We start from the raw sequence: 8,416 nt of genomic DNA on the forward strand, positions 1-8,416 counted from the left end.
GTAAATTTTTTTTTTTAGGTTTGAGATTTAAAAAAAAAAAAAAAAGAAACACAGTCCTCCTTCTTATCTCCACACCACCCTACCCCATAAAGTCTTACTTTTCAGGGAGAATTATGAAAAAAATAATGGCTTCATTTACTTTGAATCTCAAAACAGATCATCTGGCCATAAGACCTGGGCCTAAAACTCTAAAAGCAGCTGGGACCTCCCTGGTATAAACCCTTTTGAGTATCTAACTTTAAATCTTTAAGGCCAAGCCTTGGTAAGTAGAGCTGCAATTTTACCAAATTCAAGAATCTCTCAGCAGCCCATGATGACAACGTGGCTGTAATGAGTTTTGCTCATTACGCAAATTGTGAACTTAATTTCAAACAACCAAAGCGGCACCTTTCCAAAAGAGTGAAAGATTTTTTGTTCAAAAATGAAAAATGAATGAGGTTCCTAATGTGAAAGCAAATACTTTATTCAGTTACTATGGAAAAACAAATTCAAGAAATTATGGCAAATCCAAAGGGCCAAATAATGTTTAAGAGAACTTCGCTTCTAAGAGTCACATTTGCCTAGAAAATAAGAGCACAACTGGCATATTTGAAAATATTCTTCAGACTTTTAATTAGAATGGAAGCAAAGTAAATGAGTAAATAAAGGAGAAAAAAAATGAAGACTAATAAACTGGAAGAAGAATTACATTTCTTAAATAGAAAGTATAAAGATCTTGGATAATAGATTATTCATAGATAAAAATGAAGATGACATCTTAAAGATTAAGGGAAACTAATAAGTGAAGAGGAAAACGTCAGTCACCCAGATCTGGCATCATCAACTCAATGGACATCATTTTGATCAAACTCTGGGAGATAGTGAAGGACAGAGAAGCCTGGCGGGCTGTAGTCCATGGAGTCACAGAGTCAGACAGGACTGAGCTACTGAACAACAACAAAGAAAAGAGGGAGATGTTTTCATTAACAGGAAAGGGAAATAGGGCCCAGTGAAGTGAAAGTCACTCATTCATGTCCAACTCTTTGCAATCCCATGGACTATACAGTCCATGGAATTCTCCAGGCAAGAATACTGAAGTGGGTAGCCTTTCTCTTCCAGGGGATCTTCGCAACCCAGGGGTTGAACCCAGGTCTCCCACATTGCAGGTGGATTCTTTACCAGCTGAGCCACAGGGGAAGCCCACAAATGCTGGAGTGGGTAGCCTATCTCTTCTCCAGCGTATCTTCCCAACCCAGGAGTTGAACTGGGGTCTCCTGCATTGCAGGCAGATTCTTTACCAACTGAGCTATCAGGGAAGTCCTAATAGGGCCCAGAGAAAAAGAAAGAGAAGTAGCTCAGTTGTGTTCGACTCTTTGCAACCCAATGGACTGTAGCCTACCAGCCTCCTCTGTCCATGGAATTCTCCAGGCAAGAGTACTGGAGTGGGTTGCTATTCCTTTCTCCAGGGGATCTTCCCTACCCAGGGATTGAACCCAGGTCTCCTGCATTGCAGGCAGACGCTTTACCATCTGAGCCACCAGGGAAGACCAGGAGCAATAGGGCCCAGAGTAACCAGCAAAAGAAAAATGGCAAGTTCATAGCTAGCAGACAGGCTTCCCAGAAAGAATCAGGTTCCAAGAAGCTAATAAGAAATACCCACTTAAAGCAGCAGCTGGAGATTTCACAGTAAGTGGATAAAAATACTGCCCCTCCCCTCAACAACTAAGCTACAATATTACAGATTATATAGGTTTCAGATGAAAAGACCAAAAAGTGTTCTAAGAACACAGACTTTAAGAATTGCTAGTGAACTTAAGGTGACACCCATTGTGAGCAGTATGTGGACACTATGTCCTGAGAAACTATGCCCTTAAACACTGAAATTATGATTCTGAAGGCAGACACTGCTAAAAGAAAGCAGATTAAAGGAGAGATAAGAAAGACAGTAGGTGGAGTTCAGGCCTGGACAAAATACTGCCCAGTGGGTAAAATTAAAGCAAACACTGACAAGATTTATTTTTCACTGGTTGCTTTGGTTATGCCAAGAATTCAATGATTTCATATATCTTGCTATAGGATAAAACAGAAGACAAAATCAAGAGAAATGTATAGAAAATCAAACATGTGGACAGAAGGAAAAGAGAAGGTGAAATGAAAGAAAGTCTTTGGTTCCAGGTAAAAGTGCTCATGTAACATGTGCTAGAAAAAGGAGAAGACAAGTCTAAGAAGTCAGTTAAGCTATTACAAACACAATCGAGTGTTCATAAAAGATATGTAGGGGGGATGATAAGGAAAAATTATAGCAACAGAATTAAGTTTCATTCCTGCAGAAATAAAGTCAGCAGAAAGATTTAAAATATTACAAAAATAAGAAAGAAATGAGTTAAGTAGAAGGAAGAGGTCATGATGTCACTAGGTTCCTGGGGAAACAGGCTTCAAAAAAATCAACGGTTTTTCTTCTGGAATCGACTAAGAATGATTATTCAGATGAAACAAATGTGAAGACAATGCATATCTCTCTAAAGACACAGATTTCTCAGGTATAAGCAATTCCATAGCAGAACTGTCAATTGTTAGTTACCATAGCACAAAACTCAAAATGTCTGCTCAGAGTTAAGAAGGAAGACATAATAAACCTGGTGCCAGAAACATAGGGGCCAAAGGGGAAATGGAAATTAAGAAGTTCTGAATACACTAAGTGGAGAATAAAAACACCTCCAAATACAATCCGGTGATTGGGACTGTGAGCTTTGCAATTGCCAAACTGTGCTAAGTGAAATAAGTCAGGTGGAGAAAGACAAATACAGTTTGTTTTAACTTACATATGGAATATAAAAAATTAAATAAGCAAACAAATATAATAAAACAGGAATAAGACTCAGATACAGAAAACAAACTACGGTGAAGAGAAAGGAGGGGATACAGAGAGGGGTAAAACAGGTAGTGCAGTAGAGTTAGTCATTCAGTTGTGTCCAACTCCTTGCGATTCCATGGAGTGTAGCCCATCAGGCTATATGTCCATGGAATTCTCCAGGCAAGAATACTGGAGTGGGTAGCTATTCCCTTCTCCAGGGGATCTTCCCCACTCAGGGATAGAACCCAGGTCTACTGCCTTGCAGGCAGATTCTTTACCCTCTGAGCCACCAGGGAAGCCCTGGGTAAAGGGGATTTAGCAAAATAGGTGAAGGGGATTAAAAGATACAAACTACACAGTATAAAATAAATAAGACACAAGGATGTAATGTACAGCACAGAGAATATAGTCAATATTTCATAATAACTTTGTATTATCATCTAAACAATATTGATTTACTATGTTGTACACTTGAAATTAACAAATTTATAAGTCAACTATTACTTCAATTTAAAAAACAAACTGTGCTAAAGAATGTAACAATGTCTCAGATACTATTCTCTGCCAGCAAATGACAGAATACATGGGTAGGCTTTTTTTTCTACTTGTAGTAATTCACATTATCCTGTAATCAGTTTCCTGATGGGAGATTGTCCTCAATTAAAATTTTATTCATAGTTTGTGCTATCAGGACAACTAGCCTAATCTGCCAATCATCCTAAAGTGGCCAAACATCTGTTAATTCTCTTTTAACCTCAGATAAGTGAGTCTTTGCTTTGGATTGATTCTAAGAATATTATTTTGACTCTAGAAGTAAGAATAAACTTCTTTTACTTGCCTGAAAGATTGTAAAATTCTATTTCAGAACTTTCTGCTTCTGGGCATAACTGAATAACTACTGGACACTGGGAACAATTTTGAAACTGAACAAGAGAAATGACAGTTATCAGATATTAATAAGAAATAGCATAGGATTGTGGTCCTTGAATAAGGGAAATCCATGAAGTAAGTACCACAGTCATCTTGACTTTGTGTATGCAGTCACTGGCTATACTCCAACATTCACAGACAGACCCCAAGCAAAGCATCATATTCTCAATAAGCTGCTGAGGCAGAGAGCAGAGTTGAATGTTGAGGCAATGCTGAGACAGATAAAATATATGGAACATAATACTGCAGAGAAAAGTGGTATGCAGACTACCACAAATTTACAAGAGATATTTTAATGTCTTTGGCAAATACAACATTGAACACAAACAGGGAAAATCCCCTTGAGGCCTGACAGAGAACAACTACTGAGGAATTGCCAGCTGAATGGATATTCTTGAGATTGTACAGTGCAGAGAAAAGCAGGAGTTACAAACAGACAAAATTAATTTCAAGTGTTGAAGTGGCTACTATATGAATGGTTATCATTCTAGAAAATACTGTTGCTTAAAATAAAAAAGTATAATAAATGATAGTGAACTGGTAAAAAATAATACTAATATAGTGAGAATATAACATGTAGAATAAATTATTTGACAACAACACCAAAAAGGTGAGAGGAAAGTAAGTAAAAGTATACCATTACACTGTCTTATATAATATATGTTGTTTTTGTCTAGTTGCTAACTCATCATCACCAAAAGCTCACGTTTTACCATATGATTCACATAAGATACATATTCCATGGCTTTAGACAGATGTATAATGACATAAATCCATCATTATAATATTATAGAATATTTTCACTGCCCTGAAAATCCTATGTTTTGCCTATTATTCTTCCCATTACCACTGCTTCTGGAAATCACTGATCTTATTTGATCTTTTTATTGTCTCCATAGTGTTTCCCTTTCCAGAGTTTCATATCATTAAGATCATATAATATTTGGCCTTTACAGATTGGTTTCTTTCCCTTAGTAATATGCATATAAATTTACTCCATGGTTTTCCATGGTTTGATAGCTCATTTTTAAGTGCTGAAACATACTTAACTGTATTGATGTAACATCAGATCAGATCAGATCAGTTGCTCAGTTGTGTACGAATCTTTGAGACCCCATGAATCGCAGCACACCAGGCCTCCCTGTCCATCACCAACTCCCAGAGTTCACTCAGACTCATGTCCATCGAGTCAGTGATGCCATCCAGCCATCTCATCCTCTGTCATCCCCTTCTCCTCCTGCCCCCAATCCCTCCCAGCATCAGAGTCTTTTCCAATGAGTCAACTCTTCACATGAGGTGGCCAAAGTACTGGAGTTTCAGCTTTAGCATCGTTCCTTCCAAAGAAATCCCAGGGCTGATCTCCTTCAGAACGGACTGGTTGGATCTCCTTGCAGTCCAAGGGACTCTCAAGAGTCTTCTCCAACACCACAGTTCAAAAGCATCAATTCTTTGGCGCTCAGCCTTCTTCACAGTCCAACTCTCATATCCATACATGACCTCAGGAAAAACCATAGCCTTGACTAGATGGACCTTTGCTGGCAAAGTAATGTCTCTGCTTTTGAATATGTTATCTAGGTTGGTCATAACTTTCCTTCCAAGGAGTAAGTGTCTTTTAATTCCATGGCTGCAGTCACCATCTGCAGTGATTTTGGAGCCCAGAAAAATAAAGTCTGACACTGTTTCCACTGTTTCCCCATCTATTTCCCATGAAGTGATGGGACTGGATGCCATGATCTTTATTTTCTGAATGTTGAGCTTTAAGCCAACTTTTTCACTCTCCACTTTCACCTTCATCAAGAGGCTTTTTAGTTCCTCTTCACTTTCTGCCATAAGGGTGGTGTCATCTGCACATCTGAGGTTATTGATATTTCTCCCGGCAATCTTGACTCCAGCTTGTGTTTCTTCCAGCCCAGCATTTCTGATGATGTACTCTTCTTAGAAGTTAAATAAACAGGGTGACAATATACAGCCTTGACGTACTCCCTTTCCTATTTGGAAACAGTCTGTTGTTCCATGTCCAGTTCTAACTGTTGCTTCCTGACCTGCATACAAATTTCTCAAGAGGCAGATCAGGTGGTCTGGTATTCCCATCTCTTTCAGAATTTTCCACTTTTACTGTGATCCACACAGTCAAAGGCTTTGGCATGGTCAATAAAGATCTTTTTTGTACAGTTCTTCTGTGTATTCTTGCCATCTCTTCTTAATATCTTCTGCTTCTGTTAGGTCCATACCATTTCTGTCCTTTATCAAGCCCATCTTTGCATGAAATGTTCCTTTGGTATCTCTGATTTTCTTGAAGAGATCTCTAGTCTTTCCCATTCTGTTGTTTTCCTGTATTTCTTTGCACTGATCGCTGAAGAAGGCTTTCTTATCTCTTCTTGCTATTCTTTGGAACTCTGCATTCAGATGTTTACATCTTTCCTTTTCTCCTTTGCTAAAGCGCAGGCGGCTGCAACGGGCGCACTAATGCGCAGGCGAGAGGAGCTACCCCACGTCCGAGGTCAGGGGCAGCGGGGAGAGTGCCAGACTGTGACGGTGCAGGAACAGCCGAGAGGAGCTACCCCACGTCCGAGGTCAGGGGGGGCGGCCCAGAGGAGATACCCCGCGTCAGAGGTCAGGGGTGGTGCCCGGGAGGACCAAACCCATCCCGAGGCTCCGCGGGCACAGGAGGACCTAGAGGAGCTATCCCACGTTGAAGGTCAGGAAGGGCGGTGATGAAGAGATACCCCTCATCCAAGGTAAGGAGCATTGGCTGCACTTTGCTGGAGCAGCCGTGAAGAGATACCCCACATCCAAGGTAAGAGAAACCCAAGTAAGATGGTAGGTATTGCAAGAGGGCATCAGAGGGCAGACACACTGAAACCATACTCACAGAAAACTAGTCAATCTAATCACACTAGGACCACAGCCTTGTCTAACTCAATGAAACTAAGCCATGCCCGTGGGGCAACCCAAGATGGGCGGGTCATGGTGGAGAGATCTGACAGAATGTGGTCCACTGGAGAAGGGAATGGCAAGCCACTTCAGTATTCTTGCCTTGAGAACCCCATGAACAGTATGAAAAGGCAAAATGATAGGATACTGAAAGAGAAACTCCCCAGGTCGATAAGTGCCCAGTATGCTACTAGAGATCAGTGGAGAAATAACTTCAGAAAGAATGAATGGATGGAGCCAAAGCAAAAACAATACCCAGGAGTGGATGTGACTGGTGATAGAAGCAAGGTCCGATGCTGTAAACAGCAATATTGCATAGGAACCTGGAATGTCAGGTCCATGAATCAAGGCAAATTGGAAGTGGTCAAACAGGAGATGGCAAGAGTGAACGTCGACATTCTAGGAATCAGTGAACTGAAATGGACTGAAATGGGTGAATTTAACTCAGATGACCATTTTATCTACTACTGCGGGCAGGAATCCTTCAGAAAAAATGGAGTAGCCATCATGGTCAACAAAAGAGTCCAAAATGCAGTACTTAGATGCAATCTCAAAAATGACAGAATGATCTCTGTTCGTTTCCAAGGCAAACCATTCAATATCACAGTAATCCAAGTCTATGCCCCAACCAGTAATGCTGAGGAAGCTGAAGTTGAATGGTTCTATGAAGACCTACAAGACCTTTTAGAACTAACACCCAAAAAAGATGTCTTTTTCATTATAGGGGACTGGAATGCAAAAGTAGGAAGTCAAGAAACACCTGGAGTCACAGGCAAATTTGGCCTTGGAATACGGAATGAAGCAAGGCAAAGACTAATAGAGTTTTGCCAAGAAAATGTACTGGTCATAACAAACACCCTCTTCCAACAACACAAGAGAAGACTCTACACATGGACATCACCAGATGGTCAACACCGAAATCAGATGGATTATATTCTTTGCAGCCAAAGATGGAGAAGCTCTACACAGTCAACAAAAACAAGACTGACTGTGGCTCAGACCATGAACTCCTTATTGCCAAATTCAGATTTAAATTGAAGAAAGTAGGGAAAACCACTAGACCATTCAGGTGTGATCTAAATAAAGTCCCTTATGATTATACAGTGGAAGTGAGAAATAGATTTAAGGGCCTAGATCTGATATATAGAGTGCTTGATGAGCTACGGAATGAGGTTCGTGACATTGTACAGGAGACAGGGATCAAGACCATCCCCATGGAAAAGAAATGCAAAAAAGCAAAACGGCTGTCTGGGGAGGCCTTACTAATAGCTGTGGTGTAACATAGTTTCGGAGAAGGCCCTGGCACCCCACTCCAGTACTCTTGCCTGGAAAATCCCATGAGCAGAGGAGCCTGGTGAGCTGCAGTCCATGGGGTCGATAAGAGTCGGGCACGACTGAGCGACTTCACTTTCACTTTTCACTTTCATGCATTGGAGAAGGAAATGGCAACCCACTCCAATGTTCTTGCCTGGAGAATCCCAGGGATGGGAGCCTCGTGGGCCGTCTATGGGGTAGCACAGAGTTGGACATGACTGAAGCGACTTAGCAGCAGCAGCAACATAGTTTACTTACTCAGTTACCTATTGAAAGATATCATGGTTGCATCCAAGTTGTGGAAATTATGAGTAAAACTATTTTAATCATCCTTGTGCAAGTTTTGTGTGGTCATAGGTTTTCATCTCCTTTGGGTAAATAACAGGAGTGTGATTTCTGGATCAT

General features: G+C 40.6%; 1 non-coding gene across 1 annotated transcript; it reads right to left on the bottom strand.

Moving 5' to 3' along the window:
* Window positions 1-1,451: 1,451 nt before the first annotated feature.
* Window positions 1,452-1,523, bottom strand: TRNAC-GCA (transfer RNA cysteine (anticodon GCA)). The gene has a single exon. It is a non-coding gene; the product is annotated as a tRNA-Cys (tRNA).
* Between the last annotated feature and the right edge of the window lie 6,893 nt (window positions 1,524-8,416).

This window comes from Bos javanicus, chromosome 3 (assembly GCF_032452875.1).
Source record: "Bos javanicus breed banteng chromosome 3, ARS-OSU_banteng_1.0, whole genome shotgun sequence".
NCBI lineage: Eukaryota > Metazoa > Chordata > Mammalia > Artiodactyla > Bovidae > Bos > Bos javanicus.